General features: G+C 34.7%; 1 protein-coding gene and 1 pseudogene across 3 annotated transcripts in view; one reads left to right on the forward strand and one right to left on the reverse strand.

Moving 5' to 3' along the window:
• The window catches only part of CNTN1 (contactin 1), a 359,923-nt gene that overhangs the window by 149,617 nt on the left and 194,172 nt on the right, over nucleotides 1-16,134 (forward strand). The window lies entirely within an intron of this gene.
• LOC118528029 (non-histone chromosomal protein HMG-17 pseudogene) lies at nucleotides 15,288-15,637 on the reverse strand (annotated as a pseudogene).

Raw genomic sequence — 16,134 nt, forward strand, 5'->3', positions numbered from 1 at the left:
TATCTAGAAACATTTTCAAATTTTTAAATGAATGAGATCAATTATATTTTTTCTATAACCTACTTTTCATGACTTTTGCAAAAGTCATTATAATTGGTACATAAACTTCTAGCTTTTTAAATTTCACTAGTATACCGTATTCTATTTTATGAATGAAACTGGTTTCCTCTGTTCTCTTATTGATGTATATTTAAGTTTGTTTACAAATTTTTATAAACTTCTAAGTAATAATAAGATAATGAAAGTAATATAAAACACTTTTCTAGTGTTTATTATGTTTCAGACACTGTTCTAAGTGACTTACATAAGTGACTGAATCACTTAGTCCCACAACAATTTATAGTAAGTACTATTATTGAATGTAATGTAGATAAGGAAACTCCATCAACTTCACACAGTTAGTACATGCTGTTGCTAGAAATCAATTTGACAATCAGGCTCAAGAGTCCGTTTTCTTAACCACACATCTATTTAGGCATACACATGACGGTAGCTCTAAGACCCATCTCAGTCCTGTCTGAATATCAGATTTATCTAGGCACTTAAAAATGATGTATGCCAAATTTTCCCTCCAGATCAGCTGACTCAAAATCTCTGGGGATAGGGTCTATACATAAATATTTTTAATTCTTATTTATTTTAAAGTTTTATTTATTTGTTTTAGAGAGAGAGGGAAAGAGAGGCAGAGAGAGAGAATCTCAAGAAAACTCTTGGTTGAGCACAGAGCCCAACGTGGGGCTCGATCTCACAACCCTGAGATCATGACCTGAGCCAAAATCAAGAGTCAGATGCTCAACTGACTGAACCACCCAGGCGCCCCAAATCTTATTTTTATTTAAACTTTTGAGGCAATTTTAAATTGGCATCCAGTTGTAAAAAGTAATACAGAACAATCTCATTTACCCATTTTCTCCCAGTGATAATATCTTGCAAAACCATAAAACAATACGACAACTGGGATCAACATTAATATAGTCAAGATATGGAACATTTCCATTACCACAAGGATCCCTCCTATAGCCACATCCATTTCCCTCCCACTGATTCTCTTCTCAAACTCTGGCAACCACTAATCTATTTTCCATTTCTATAATTTTGTCATTTCAAGAATATTATGTATATGGACTTATATGGTATGTAAATTTGGGGGAATTGACTTTTTTCATTTAGCATAATTCTCTGAAGATTCATCTAAGTTGTTGCATGTATAAATAGTTTATTCCTTTTTATTGTTAGTGGTATTTCAGGGTATGGATGTACCACAGTTTTCTTAACAATTCACCTGTGGAAGGACATTTTGAGTATTTCCGCTTTTTTGGCTATTACATATAAAACTGCTATGATTGTTTATTTTTAAGTTTTTGTTTGAACTTGTTTTTGTACTTCTCTGGGACAAATGTCCAGGAATGCAATTGCTGGGTCACATGGTAGTTGCATGTTTAGTTTTTTAACTTTCTGTATAATTTAAGTATCATGGTGCTAGGGTTTATAGCTAGGAATGACATTTCTAGGACATATGGCATATGTATTTTCAACTTCACCAGATTTTGGCAAACTGGCTTATAAAATCAGTAACCATTTATTTTTCCTAAGTGAGTGTGTTGCTCTTTTCTCACCATCCCTTAGTATTTTAAAAATCTTTAAATATTTGCAAATTGATGAGTGTTTAAGGACATTCTATTATGGTTTTGTTTTACTTATTTCTATTTACTAGTGAGATTAAGCATCTTTCTATATATTTATCGACTTTACAGTTTTCATCTTCTTTAAGTTGCTTGGTCAAAGTCTCTGCTTACTTCCTAATTTTTTTTCTCTTTTGTCTTTTCCTTTATTGATTATGTGGCTTTTTTCAACATATTCTGGACATAAAAATTTTGGTAGTTAAAGTGAATCACAAATAGGTTCCCTTGAGCTCTAGCATGTTGTTTTACTTTGTTTCTGGTGTCTTTTGATGAATAGAAGGTTTTTTGTTTTTTTTAATATACCGAAATTTATAAACCGTTTCCATATTAATTTGTGCTTTTATTTTTTAAAGAAATTCTTTCCCATTATGAGGTCATAAATATATTTCTATTTTTTCTCTAAAAGTTTTGAAATTTTAGGCTGTGAATTATTTTTTTAAAAGATTTTATTTATTTATTTGAGAGGGAGGGAATGAGAGAGAGAGAGAGCACATGAAAGGGAGGAGGGTCAGAGGGAGAAGCAGACTCCCTGCTGAGCGGGGAGCCCAGTGAGGGACTCAATCCTGGGACTCCAGGATCATAAACCTGAGCTGAAAGCAGACACTTAACCAACTGAGCCACCCAGGCGCCCATGAATTATTTTCTTTACTAAACTTGGAATTAATGTGAGGGCAGGGTCATCATTGGTTGGATCATCAGTTGCTCCAGCTCCAAATTATTAAATAATTGATCCTCCCCCTTGTAGTTACAGGGCTATTTCTATCATTTATCTGGTCTCCTTGAGTGGTGGGTCTGTTTCTGGACTTTCTCTATTGATCCAATGATTTGTTGTTCCACCCTGCATTGTTACTGAACTGTCTTAATTATTATAACATTATAATAAATCATGGTTATTCTAAAGTAAGGACCCCACCCATTTCTTTTTGTCTTGACTCTTCCTGGCTATTTGCTCTTCAACATAAGTTTTAAAATCATCTTACTAAATTCCCTACCAAACTCTGTTGATATTTTGATTGGAATTGTATTGAATTTATAGATTAATTTGAGAGTAAATTGAAATCTTTATTATATTGAGTTTTCTTATTCTTGGACATTTAACAATATTTCTTTGTTTAATTAGCAATTTTTCAAACTCTTTTAATAAGTCTTGCAATTTTCTTCAGAAGGGTTTCATACTACTTTTGGGAAAATTTTTCCTAAATGTCTAATAGTTTTGTTGCTAATGTAGATATTTTTAAAATCACACTTTGTTTCCTCCTTGTTTATAGGACTGCACCTGGTTTTTAGAATTGATCTTATATGAAGAAAATTGCTGTCCTATTATTAGTTTTAATCTGTAATTTGTCTTTCATGTTTTCTGTTTAGACAATCATATTATCTGTGAATAATGAAATTTTTCTTTCCTCCTTCCTAGTCCTTCTTTTATTTATTTTTCTGACCTTGTTGTACAACGCTCAAGTGTAATATTGAATAGAAGGAGTACGAGCAGACATTCTTATTCTTGACTTTTAAGGAAATTATGTTAACTTACCAACACCTCTCCTTTTTGATCACACTTGAAGGTCAAAATGTCTCTCTTAGGGTAAAAATACATATTTTTTGAGTCTAATGATGACTTTTATCATGAAACTTTTATTTTTAATTTTGGGTATGAATGTTCTTTATTTTTTTTAAGATTTTATTTTATTTATTTGTCAGAGGGAGAGAGAGAGCACAAGCAGGGGAATGGCAGGCAGAGGGAGAAGCAGGCTCCCTGCTGAGCAAGGAGCCCAATTAGGGACTCGAACCCATGATCCTGGGATCATGACCTGAGCAGAAGGCAGACTCTTAGCTGACTAAGCTACCCAGGCGTCCCATAATTGTTATTTCTAAGACCTTGGAAAACTTAAAATAGCCACAGTTAATATTGCTAATGTTTTTTAGTAAAAACAGAACTTACTGTTTAAGATTTTCTAATCTGTGATGCATACTATAAGTTTACTAGGATTGATGCCACTATGCATCCATTTTACTAGATTTGTTTTTTAGATGTAGCGTGTGAGAGAAAAAAAATTCAAATGCTTAAGCCCTTTTGTAGTCATCTAGAACCAAATTTTAAAAAGCATATTTTTGTAATGATATGTTCATTGACTTGAAATCAAAGTAACAAGAATACTCTGAAGAAAAAATACCCAACACTTTGTAAACTGGATATAAAACTTTATAGAATGTCGTGGAAAATTTAATCAACTAGCATTGAGTGATATTCACATCCTAGAATGATGTGTCTTCTTTACTAGAAGTGGGACTAAACTATCAATGTGGCCATCTTTATTTTCAAAAATTTTTAATACAGCATAATGCTTTCATAAGGGAAATATAATTAAATCATCACAGAAGTAAAAAAACAACCCTCCATTATGGTTATTAAAATATTTTAATATGTTTATTTGTATACCAAAACACTTTCTATTAAATATATGTACTGAATATATTTTAGTTATTAGCTTTTCTTTCTTTTCTTTTTCCCACCTGCAGCAACAAGAGATTTCTCTGCTTCCTGAAGACAGAAGTATAATTGTATATCTGTAGGACACATATCATTTTCCTCTTTTAACAAACTCTGATAAAAGACCTTTGTGATGATATACTTTTCATGAGTTCAGTACATTTGTAAAGGAACTGGTAAATCCAGTATGTTTGCCTCTATGCATTATTTTCTTTAAAATTTAGCCTAGATAAATTTGAACTATTTGTGTATAATGTTTCAAAACCTAAAATTCAAGTGTATTTTCGTTTTCTATCATGATTAGTCATTTGGTGTTGAGTTGCTGTAAGAACTGAATTTCACCAAAATAATTGTGGATATCCAGTGAGCTTTCTTAGTTTGTGACCTTCTTCTCTGAACATCTTGACATATTTTCCCTTCAACAGTCCTCACCACTGCCAATGTGCCATTATGTCTAGCTTAACACTTACATTTAATTCTCCCACTGTGGACTCAGTGAAGGTCAGGGATTTTAAAAAAAATTTATTTTATTTTATTTTATTTATTTTTTTATTTTACTTTTATTTTATTTTATTTCATTTTATTTTATTATTTTATATTTTATAATTCAAGGTAGTTCACATATAATGTATTATTAGTTTCAGGGCTAGAATTTAGTGATTCATCAGTTGCATTTAACACCCACCGCTCATTATATCAGGTGCCCTCTTTAATGCCCATCATGCAGTTACCCCATTCCCTACCCACTTCCCCTTCAGCAACCCTCAGTTTGTTCCCTATACTTAAGAGTCTCTTATGGTTTGCCTCCCTCTCTGTTTTTATCTTATTTTATTTTTCCTTCCCTCCCCCTATGTTCAACTGTTTTGTTTCTTAAATTCCACATATGAGTGAAATCATATGGTATTTGTCTTTCTCTGACTGACTTGTTTTGCTTAGCATAATACCCTTCAGTTCTACCCACGTCATGACAAGATTTCATTCTTTTTGATGGCTGAGTAATATTCCATTTGTGTGTGTGTGTGTGTGTGTGTGTGTGTGTGTGTGTGTGTGTGTACCACATCTTCTTTATCTGTTCATCCATTGATGGACATCTGGACTCTTTCCATACTTTGGCTATTGTGGACATTGCTGCTGTAAACATTGGGGTGCATGTGCCCCTTTGAATCACTATTTTTATATCCTTTGGTTAAATACCTAGCAGTGCTATTGCTGGATCATAGGGTAGTTTTATTTTTAACTTTTTGTATTAGTAATATTTTTAACTTTAACAGAGTGGCTGTACCAGTTTTCATTCTCACCAACAGTGTAGGAGGGTTCCCCTTTCTCCGCATCTTCGCCAACATCTGTTGTTTCCTGATTTGTTATTTTAAGCATTCTGACAGGTGTGAGTTGATATCTCATTGTGGTTTTGATTTGTATTTCCCTGATGCTGAGTGATGTTGAACAGTTTTTCATGTGTCTGTTAGCCATTTGTATGTCTTTGGATAAATCTGTTAGTGTCTTCTGCCCATTTCTTCACTGGATTTTTTATTTTTTGGGTGTTGAGTTTGGTAAGTTCTTTATAGATTTTGGATATTAACTCTTTATTAGATATGTCATTTGCAAATATTTCTCCCATTCCATAGGTTTTCTTTTAGTTTTGTTGATTGTTTTCTTTGCTGTGCAGAAGCTTTTTATCCTGATGAAGTCCCAATAGTTCATTTTTGCTTTTGTTTCCCTTGCCTCTGGAGACGTGTCTAGCAAGAAGTTACTGTGGCCAAGGTCACAGAGGTTGCTACCTGTGTTCTCCTCTAGGATTTTGATGGATTCCTGTCTTGCATGTAGGTCTTTCATCCATTTTGAGTTTATTTTTGTATATGATGTAAGAAAGTGGTCCAGTTTCATTCTGCATGTGGCTGTCCAATTTTCCCAACATCATTTGTTGGAGAGACTGTCCTTTTTCCATTGGATATTCTTTCCTGCTTTGTCAAAGATTAGTTGACTGCAGAGTTGAGGGTCCATTTCTGGGTTTTCTAGTCTGTTCCATTAATCTATGTGTCTGTTTTTGTGAGAGTACCTATTGTCTTGAGGACTAGAGCTTTGAAATGTAGCTTGAAGTCTGGAATCGTGATGCCTTCAGCTTTGTTTTTTCAGGATTGCTTTGGCTATTTGGGGTCTTTTGTGGTTCCACACAAATTTCAGGATTGTTTGCTCTAGCTCTGTGAAAAATGCTGGTGGTATTTTGATAGGGACTGCATTAAATGTGTAGTTTGCTCTGGGTAGTATAGACATTTTAACAATATTTTTTCTTCCAATCCATGAGCATGGAATGTTTTTCCATTTATTTGTGTCCTCTTTAATTTCCTTCATAAGTTTTCTGTAGTTTCCAGAGTACAGATCTTTTACCTCTTTGGTTAGGTTTATTCCTAGGTATCTTATTGGTTTGGGTGCAATTGTAAATGGGATTCATTACTTGATTTCTCTTTCTGTTGCTTCATTATTGGTGTATAGAAATGCAACAGACTTCTGTGCATTGATTTTATATCCTGCGACTTTGCTGAATTTCTGTATCAGTTCTGGCAGTTTTTTAGTGGAGTCTTTCAGGTTTTCTACATAGAGTATCATGTCATCTGCGAAGAGTGAAAATTTGACTTCTTTGCTGATTTAGATGCCTTTTATTTCTTCTTTTTGTCTGATTGCTGAGCTAGGACTTCCAGTACTATGTTGAACAACAGTGGTAAGAATGGACATCCCTTTCATGTTCCTGAACTTGGGGGAAAATCTCTGTCTTTCCCCATTGAGGATCATCTTAGCTGTGGGTCTCTCCTATATGCCTTTAGGATGTTGAGGTATTTTCCCCCATCCCTACTTTATTGAGGGTTTTTATCAAGAAAGGATGATGTATTTTGTCAAATGCTTTTTCTGCATCTATTGAGAGGATCATATGGTTCTTATCCTTTCTTTTATTAATGTGGTGTATCATGTTGATTGATTTGTGTATGTTGAACCATCCTTGTAGCCCAGGAATAAATCCCACTTGGTCATGGTGAGTAATCCTTTTAATATACTGTTGGATCCGATTACCTAGTGTCTTGTTGAGAATTTTGCATCCATATTCAACAGGGATATTGATCTGTATTTCTCCTTTTTAGTGGTGTCTTTCTGGTTTTGGGATCAAGGTAATGCTGTCCTCATAGAATGAGTTTGGAAGTTTTCCTTCCATTTCTGATTTTTTTAACAGTTTCAGAAGAATAGATATTATTTCTTATTTAAATGTTTTGTAGTTGGGATGCCTGGGTGGCTCAGTCAGTTAAGTGTCTGCCTTTGGCTTAGGTCATGATCCCAGGGTCCTGGGTTCAAGTCCTGCATCGGGCTCCTTGCTCGACAGGAAGCCTGCTTCTCCCTCTGCCTGCCATTCCCCCTGCTTGTGCTCTCTCTCTCTTTCTCTCTGACAAATAAATAAATAAAATCTTTTTAAAAAAATAAATAAACGTTTGGTAGAATTCCCCTGAGAAGCCACCCAGCCCTGGACTCTTGTTTGCGGGGAGATTTTTGATTACTGCTTCAATTGCTTTGCTGGTTATGGGCCTGTTCTGATATTCTGTTTCTTCCTGTTTCAGTTTGGTAGTTTATATGTTTCTAGGAATTTATCCATTTATTCCAGATTGCCTGATTTGTTGGCATATAATTGCTCATAATATTTTCTTATAATTGTATCTCTGCGGTGTTGGTTGTGATCTCTTCTCTTTCATTCATGATTTTATTTATTGAGTCCTTTCTCTTTTCTTTTTGATAAGCCTCACTAGGGGTTTATCAACCTTGTTAATTTTTTCAAAGAAGCAGCTAATAGTTTTGTTCATCTGTTCTACTGTTTTTTTGATTTCTATGTCATTGATTTGTGCTCTAATCTTTATTATTTCCCTTCTTTTGCTGGATTTAGCCTTTATGTGCTGTTCATTTTCCAGCTCCTTTAGGTGTAAGGTTAGGTTGTGTATTTGAGACTTTTCTTGCTTCTTGAGGATGTACTGCTATATAGTTCCCTCTTAGGACAACCTTTGCTGCATCCCAAAGGTTTTGGACTGTTGTGTTTTCATTTTCACTTGCTTCCATGTATTTTTTTAATTCTTCTTTAATTTCCTGGTTGACCCATTCATTCTTTAGTAGGATGTTCTTTAACCTCCATGTATTTGTGGTCCTCCTAAATATTTTCTTGTGGTTGACTTGAAGTTTCATAGCATTGTGGTCTGAAAATATGCATGATATGATCTCAACCTTTTTGTACCAGTTGAGTCCTGATTTGTGACCCAGTATGTGATCTATTCTAGAGAATGGTCCATGTGCACTTGAAAAGAATGTCTACTCTGCTGCTTTAGGATGAAATGCTCTGAATATTTCTGTTAAGTCCATATGGTCCAGTGGGTCATTCAAAGCCCTTGTTTCCTTGTTGACCTTCTGTTTAGATGATCTGTCCTTTGCTGTGAGTTGAGTGTTAAAGTCCCCTGCTATTATTGTATTATTATCAAAGAATTTCTTTAATTTTGTTATTAATTGATTTATATATTTGGCTGCGTCCAAGTTAGGGGCATAAATATTAACAATTATTATATCTTCTTGTTGGATAGACCCTTTATTATGATATAGTTCCTCCTTATTCTCTTATTATAGTGTCTGTTTTAAATCTAGTTTGATATAAGGATGGCTACTCCAGCTTTCTTTTGATATCCATTAGCATGATAAATGGTTCTTCACCCCCTACTTTCAGCCTGAAGGTATCTTTGGGTATAAAATGAGTCTCTTGTAGACAGAATATCAGTGGGTCTTCTTTTTTTTATCCATTCTGATGCCCTATGTCTTTTGATTGGAGCATTTAGTCCATTTGCATTCCGAGTAATTATTGAAGGATATGAATTTAGTGGCATTGCATTACCTATGAAGTCACTGTTTCTCTATATTGTCTCTCTTTCTTTATAGTTCTTGTTACTTTTGGTCTCTTTTTCTCCTCAAAGGCTCCCCTTTGATATTTCTTGCATGCTGGTTTAGTGTTCATGAACTACTTTAGCTTTTGTTTGTCTTGGAAACTCTTTATCTCTCCTTCTATTCTGAATGACAGCCTTGCTGGATAAAGTATTCTTGGCTGCATATTTTTCCCATTTAGCATGTTGAATGTATCATGCCTCTCCTGTCTGACCTGCCAAGTCTCTGTGAACAGGTCTGCTGCCAGCTTTATGTGTTTACCCTTGCAGGTTAAGCACCTTTTCTCACAAGCTGCTTTCAGAATTCTTCTTTATCTTTGTATTTTGCAAGTTTCACTATGAAATGTCTTGATGGTGAGCTGTTTTTGTTGATTTTGAGGGCTGTTCTCTCTGCCTCTTGGACTTGAATGCCTGTTTCCTTCCCCAGATTAGGGTAGTTCTCAGCTATTCTTTGTTAAAATAAACCTTCTGCCCCCTTTTCTTGCTCTTCTTCTGGGAATCCTATGATTCAGATATTATTTCATTATATGGAATTGCAGATTTCCCTAAGTCTACCTTTGTGATCTAATAATTTTCTTTCCTTCTTCTTTTCAGCTTCATTATTTTACATAATCCTCAGTTTTGTCCATCCTCATTTTTATGGCCTCTATGTGGTTCTGTATCTTGCTTATAGCATTTTTAATTTTGGCCTGACTAGATTTTAGTTCTTTTATCTCTACAGTGAAGGATTCTCTAGAGTCTTCTAGCTTTTTCAAGACCAGCTAGGGTCTTTATAATCGTTGTTTTAAATTCTAGTTCAGACATCTTACTTATATCTGTATTGATTAAATCCCTGGCTGTGAGTAATGCCTCCTGCTTTTTCTTTTGGGGTGAATTTCTCCATCTTGTCATTTTGTCCAGAAAAGAAAGAAGAAAGAAAAAGAAAAAAGCAAACAAAAAAACCCAGTAACAACAACAACAACAACAACAAAAACAGCAACAACAAAACACTAGATCCTGGGTGTGTTGTGGTCTGCTTATTAAAAGAAACTAGATCCCAAAATAAGAAGGAATGAAAAAAATATATATATATATATACATATATATAAAATAAAATACAATGAAAGGAAACAAAAATAAAAATTAAAGCATATATAAAAATTTTAAAAAAGTAAAAAATTGAAAAAAAAGAACTGAAATGAAAAAATAATAAAAAATAAAGAATAAAAGTACAAAGGAGGCTAGATACTATTTTCCCCTAGAGCTGAAGCTTTGTAGCCCCCTATGATCAATAAACTTGGTGTGAGTGTGTTGTTTGTGCTGGTCTTCTGGGGGAAGGACCTGTTGCACTGATTCTCAGGTGGGCTTGCCCTAGTGGAAATGCACCTCCAGTGCACAGGGAGGCAGTCTTGGTGTAAGCAGCTCTGGACTCCACTAGGTTGCTCTTTGAAAGCTTTCAACACTGATGGGTGGAATGAATATGGCAGCACCCTGCTCTCTACCCTGGAGCTGAAAACTTGTGCCCTCCATCCTTCAGTGAACCCTTACAGAAGAGCAATCAATGACTGTTGTCTCCCTGGTTTCCATCAGAACCCTGTATTTACCCTGCCTGTGTTCCAGCTTTTTTATCTCAGGCACATGACTGAGTTTCAAAACTCCAAATTTTAGGGACTCCTACAGCATGGATCCCCACCTTTCCTACCAGGGAGTATCTCACCATGTTTCTGCCATTTGTTGAACCCCTCCCAGCAAAGCAGTTGCACAACCGCACAGTGGCTCTTAGGGCAATACAGAGCAGAAAGCTGGCACCTAGACTCACTGTTCCCATCCAGCTTCCATGCTCCTGTCCCTGGGAACAGTGCAGCATTTAAACACCATCCATTCTTCTTGTGACCCAGGGGATCTTCAGACCATTGATTTGATAACTATCTAGCTATATTTGAGTGACAAGACAAACTTAGGGTCCCCCCACCTCCTCTAATCAGGGATATTTAGTAAGCATTTTCTACATCAACTTTTAAAGCTTATACCTTGAGGTTTTTTTGCAATTGCTACTGTGCATTCAGTAACCATTCTAGGTTAACACCCAAAATGGTATGTATGGTCAATTAAATAGACTCATGATTAATTAAGAAATGCAACCATAACATCTTGCAGCAATTGTTTAAATAAATTTTCATAGAATATGATTTTTACTCTAGAATTTTTTTTGTGTGTGAAAGAATCAAAGTAAGGAACCTAAACATATTTGAAAATGTTTCTTTTCAAAGGAAGAGATCATCTTAATCTTCAGGAAGTTGACATGCTTAATGTACTTTCTATGTGTTAATTAGACTTGTTTACACTATTTAGCTTCTCATGAGATGTTTTGGATTAATTTCTGAATTCCATGTAAAATTAATAATATTATAAAAAGAAAATCAACATGACTGGGGAGTCTGAAGGGCAGTGAGGTCAGATCTCCCTGCCTTGGTTTATTAAGAGATTGATTAGTAACTAAGCTGTGCCTTGGAGGTGGCTCATGTGCAAGAGCTAAATCAATGTCATGGCTCTTCAAGTTGAGATTTTGAAGCATTATGATGACCTTAATTACATATATTAAATCATTTATCAACTACTATACACAGCACCGTTTGTCCTTTCCTTATAGAATATTCATGAACCTCTCTTTAGGAAGAGTAATCATCTAATCAGTATTTTATTTACTACTACTACTCAGAAGATTTTCTTTAGCCCTCCTACAAAAAAGAAAATTCCATTTATTTATTTATTTATATGTTCTCTTAGAATCCCTTAGCTTAGTAAAAAAAAAATCTCAGAAAACCACAAAGATCTTGCTGCTTGAAGAAATACAAGACATGGGATTCCCAAGAAGAAATTAATTGGAACATTTTAAACTGCACCCAGAGTGGTCCTCTTTTTCTCTGTCCTTTCTTACATGTTATGCAAAATGAATCAAGTGGTTGAGATTAGGAACGAGAGGAAGAAAATCAGGAAAGAAGTGAGATTAGGATTGAAGAAGGGACTAATATTATCACCACAAAATAGCAAGACATATGTGTCAGGAAACAAGGAGGGAAATTGAAAAACTAACTGAAGACTGGAATAAGAAAATTCTCTCAGTCTTGTTCTTGATTTCCTATGTATAGAAGTAAAATACAGTCTTCTCTAATAAGAGAGGATAAGAAGATCATAGAGATACGTAAGTTTTTCACTATAATCAATCCTACATATATTGTGACTTTTAGCTTGAGTACAATTTTATTTCATAGTTTGTTTATAGGTTGTTGTACATTTACAGGTTTGTGACAAGAAAAAAATAGTTAACTCTTTAGAAGCAAATAGTTCTTAGTGATAATTGTATGCTATCTGAAAATAATTAACATTATTGAGTAAACTAAATATAAATTGTAAAAATATCTGTAATAATACTTGTGCTTCAAGGAGTTTGGTGCTGATTGCTCTAAGGAATACAGAGTATTATAATACAAAGTGTTCTTTTTTGGGAGCAATTTGCTTGGGGTGATAAATATAAACAAAATACTATCAATAGAGAAATAAGACAGAATATCAATAAAGAAAAGGCTAATTATTTAGTTGATACATACTAAGAATATGTATTCATTCAGCAACTCTTTGTTGAGTAATCAAGAAATCTAGAATAAATTAGATATTAGAGGTTGAAAGATCATTGTGAGTTCCATAATTTAGGAAGTTTTTTTAGGAAGAGGATTCTCTTTTGCTGAGTTCTTATGGATAGATAGATTTCTTCCTTCCTTCCTAAGTGGATACAAATAAATTTACTAAGTAAAGCAAAGCCATGTTTTTAGTAGTGATAAATCACTTGGCTGGAGTTAGGGTACAAACAGATTTTTGTTTAAATGATATAGAAGTGAAAGTTTTAGAAAAGACAGATTTTAGTCATTAGCCAGGATATTTGCAATTGGTGTTCTGGGCAAAAAAGAATTTACTCTTAAGCAAGTAAATGGCATAGTGAAAGATTGTGCATCACTTCATACTCCTTTGCTGATCATTTTTGGATAACCCAACTATAGCTAACTGAAGAAAGAAAGGATTCGTACCAGTACATGTCACTGAAAAGTTTAGTAAAGAGGGCTTTGGGAATATCCTGGAGGTACAGATGATATAATAAGGAATTGGCTTTTATCTTTCTCTGAACTCTGTTTTTAATCCTAGGCTCCATATGTTACTTTCTGTCAGTTGTCAGTTTACATCCTCCTAGGATTAAGTCCAGAAAAAAAGAGACAAATTTCTGTTGACTTCTGAATAAAGTTACTATATTTTATGCTTGAAACTTGAGTCACAAACTCATCTCTGAGCCAATTACTATGGCTAAAGGAATAGAATTATACAGATTTACAGGTGTGGATCACAAGCCTATCCCTGAACCATAACTCCTATGGATAAAATAATTCAGTAATTTAATATTATGGCTGGCTGGGCATAGAACCTATGTATTATTCCCCATATCCACATAAATAAGAATTGAGGAAGGGTTGTTTCCCAGAGGAAATTTTTTTTGTATTATGGGGAGAGAAAGACAGAGAGACAGAAACAGACAGAGTACACCAAGTGCAATGTGGATTTTGGAGGCTGAAATCAATCCAAACATTTTTTTAAGGTTGTTATATGATAGCAGTATGTAAAATGGATTGGAAGAAAGAAAGCCTGGTGACAGGAAGATCAAATACTATTGCTATAAATTGTATGAATTTGATCTATATAAATTGAAATGGAAAGAGTGCAAAATTTTTCAATATTAACTTGGTAGAACTTGCTGATTAATTAGCTATTGTTGGTGGTGATGATGATGATGAGCTTGGTGATCAATTAGCTATTCCAGTATGAGGTATTTTCATGGTTACACATGATTTAGAGTTATACTATGGCCCAGAGGTTCCCAAACTTTTTCAAATTACATCACCCTTAATATCCCAGTCATTTTTATTCATGGCACCCCTATACCAAATAAATACCTAAGAGATCTGTTTAATAAGTACTTAAGTCTGAGAAATAATGTGGTTGCATTTCACTTAAAAGAATTTTAAACACCCTGTGGGACCTCTATTTTATAAACCACGGCTATAGCCATTTTCTTACAAAAATGGGTCATTACTTTTTAAGAGTAATCAGGAAATCGAAAATAGATAACATAAGAGTTTCACAGTTACTAGTTTGGTAGCATTGTGTATAAAATATTACCACACTCATTCATATAGATCTTGAGTATGTGATTATTGTATATCCTTTTGTCCAAATTTTGTCCAATTTGAATTCTGATTAATAGAGTCTGATTAGAAAGAAAATTTGATGAACCTAATTTCACATTTCAGGCATTTGTAGCTGGGGAAAAATTGACTTACGTTCTATATATTCAGTTTAGACCATTTGCCTCCTTTGCACAATATGATTTATTTTTGGATATGTAAAATGATTTTTTTTCCAAGCCGAACTATATCCAGCTTTATTAAAGATCCTTTTCATACACAATCATGGTATTTTAGGCAGTACATGGGCAGACAATTGTCAACAGTATACAACAACTTTCAAACTCCCTCTTCAATGGACTACCAACATTAGAAAGCCACTGTAAAACCCAATGAAGTCTTCATGTGGTGCTCTGAACAGGGAAAAGTTTAGAGTGAAGGTTGACAGTTCACACTTAGCATGTTGTTTAACAACTTTTCACAAGCTGACCCTGACTGTCAGGAAATGAAATGAAAATGGCAGAATTATCAATCTGAATATCCACAAGCTAAAAAGGAACTCTTTTGAGGGACGCCATCTCAGTGGTGACAATGTTAAGTCCAGATTGCCTGATATACTGGGAACCATTTATTGGGTTCAGGCTCCAACAGGTCTCTGGGTTTAAGGGAGTCAAGTCTATGTTGAAGACAGAAGAGGACATAAAAAATGAATTTTAATTTTTTCACACCACCAAGGTGTTCGTGCCAAGGTAGCTAATGTGTGTCCACATCAAGGAATCCATCCTCCTGGGAACCACGAGGAAATTTCTCAAAACTAGAAGGGTTTTTCCCTTGTATCAATCTAGCTTTGAATCAATCTGTTCTATTAGTAACATATGTCCTTCTCCCAAAACAATGAAGTGTTCTGTGTGCTAATAACATAGCTTAAAAAAAACACAAAATTCTGCATTTTTATAAAAGTTAATTAAAAAATAGTATTTCAAAGTGTACAATCACCAGAAGTACACAGTTATAAAAAATGCACACACTTCACTTGCCAGCTCCAGCACCTTCAGCTTTCTGTGCCTGGTCTGTTTTGACATCTCCGTTTTCTGCAGGGTTATTCCCATCCTTGCTAGCATCAGCTTTCCCCTTTTTCCCTTTGGGTATCTTCTCTCCATTCTTTGCAGGGGCCTTTTTAGGCTTGGGCTCTGGCTTTGGAGGAACAGGTTTAGCAGATAACCTTGCAGATCTTCTCTGTGTCTCATTCTTCACCTTGGCTTTATCTCCTTTAGCACCCCCTTCAGGCTCTCTCTTGGGCATGGTGGCGACAGCACTGGATGGGGTGGGGAGTGGATACCGCAGCAGGTGGGCTTTGGCCAGTCTGGGGATCGTTCTTGCCCCTTCTTCTTCACACTGCTCTGTGAAATGATTTTTACGGCATTTATAACTTACTGTGAATGATTAGAAAATAATTTTTTTGTGGGGAAGAGAAAGCTAGGAGATAGGAGCCTTATTACAATGGGCATCAGGTGGTCAGAGAGAAAGGGCACAGGGACAAGAAAGATACATAGAAATGGAGCAAAAATAACCTAAGATAAATTTGGATCACTTCTCAATTTTCCAAGAATTAACCTTGATTATGATTGGATAAGTCAACAAAAGAGCTAACTAAGTATCAGACAAGTAGGCATACAGATAGATATTTACAGAACAAGTTGAACTAGCAAGCATTTTTATATACTTTAAATTTTATTAGTGTTTCATTCTGATTATTTAGACATATGGGTTAAATAAATCTCATCAGTATATTTGTGCCTTTTCTT

The sequence above is a fragment of the Halichoerus grypus genome, chromosome 6, assembly GCF_964656455.1.
Source record: "Halichoerus grypus chromosome 6, mHalGry1.hap1.1, whole genome shotgun sequence".
NCBI classification, from domain to species: domain Eukaryota; kingdom Metazoa; phylum Chordata; class Mammalia; order Carnivora; family Phocidae; genus Halichoerus; species Halichoerus grypus.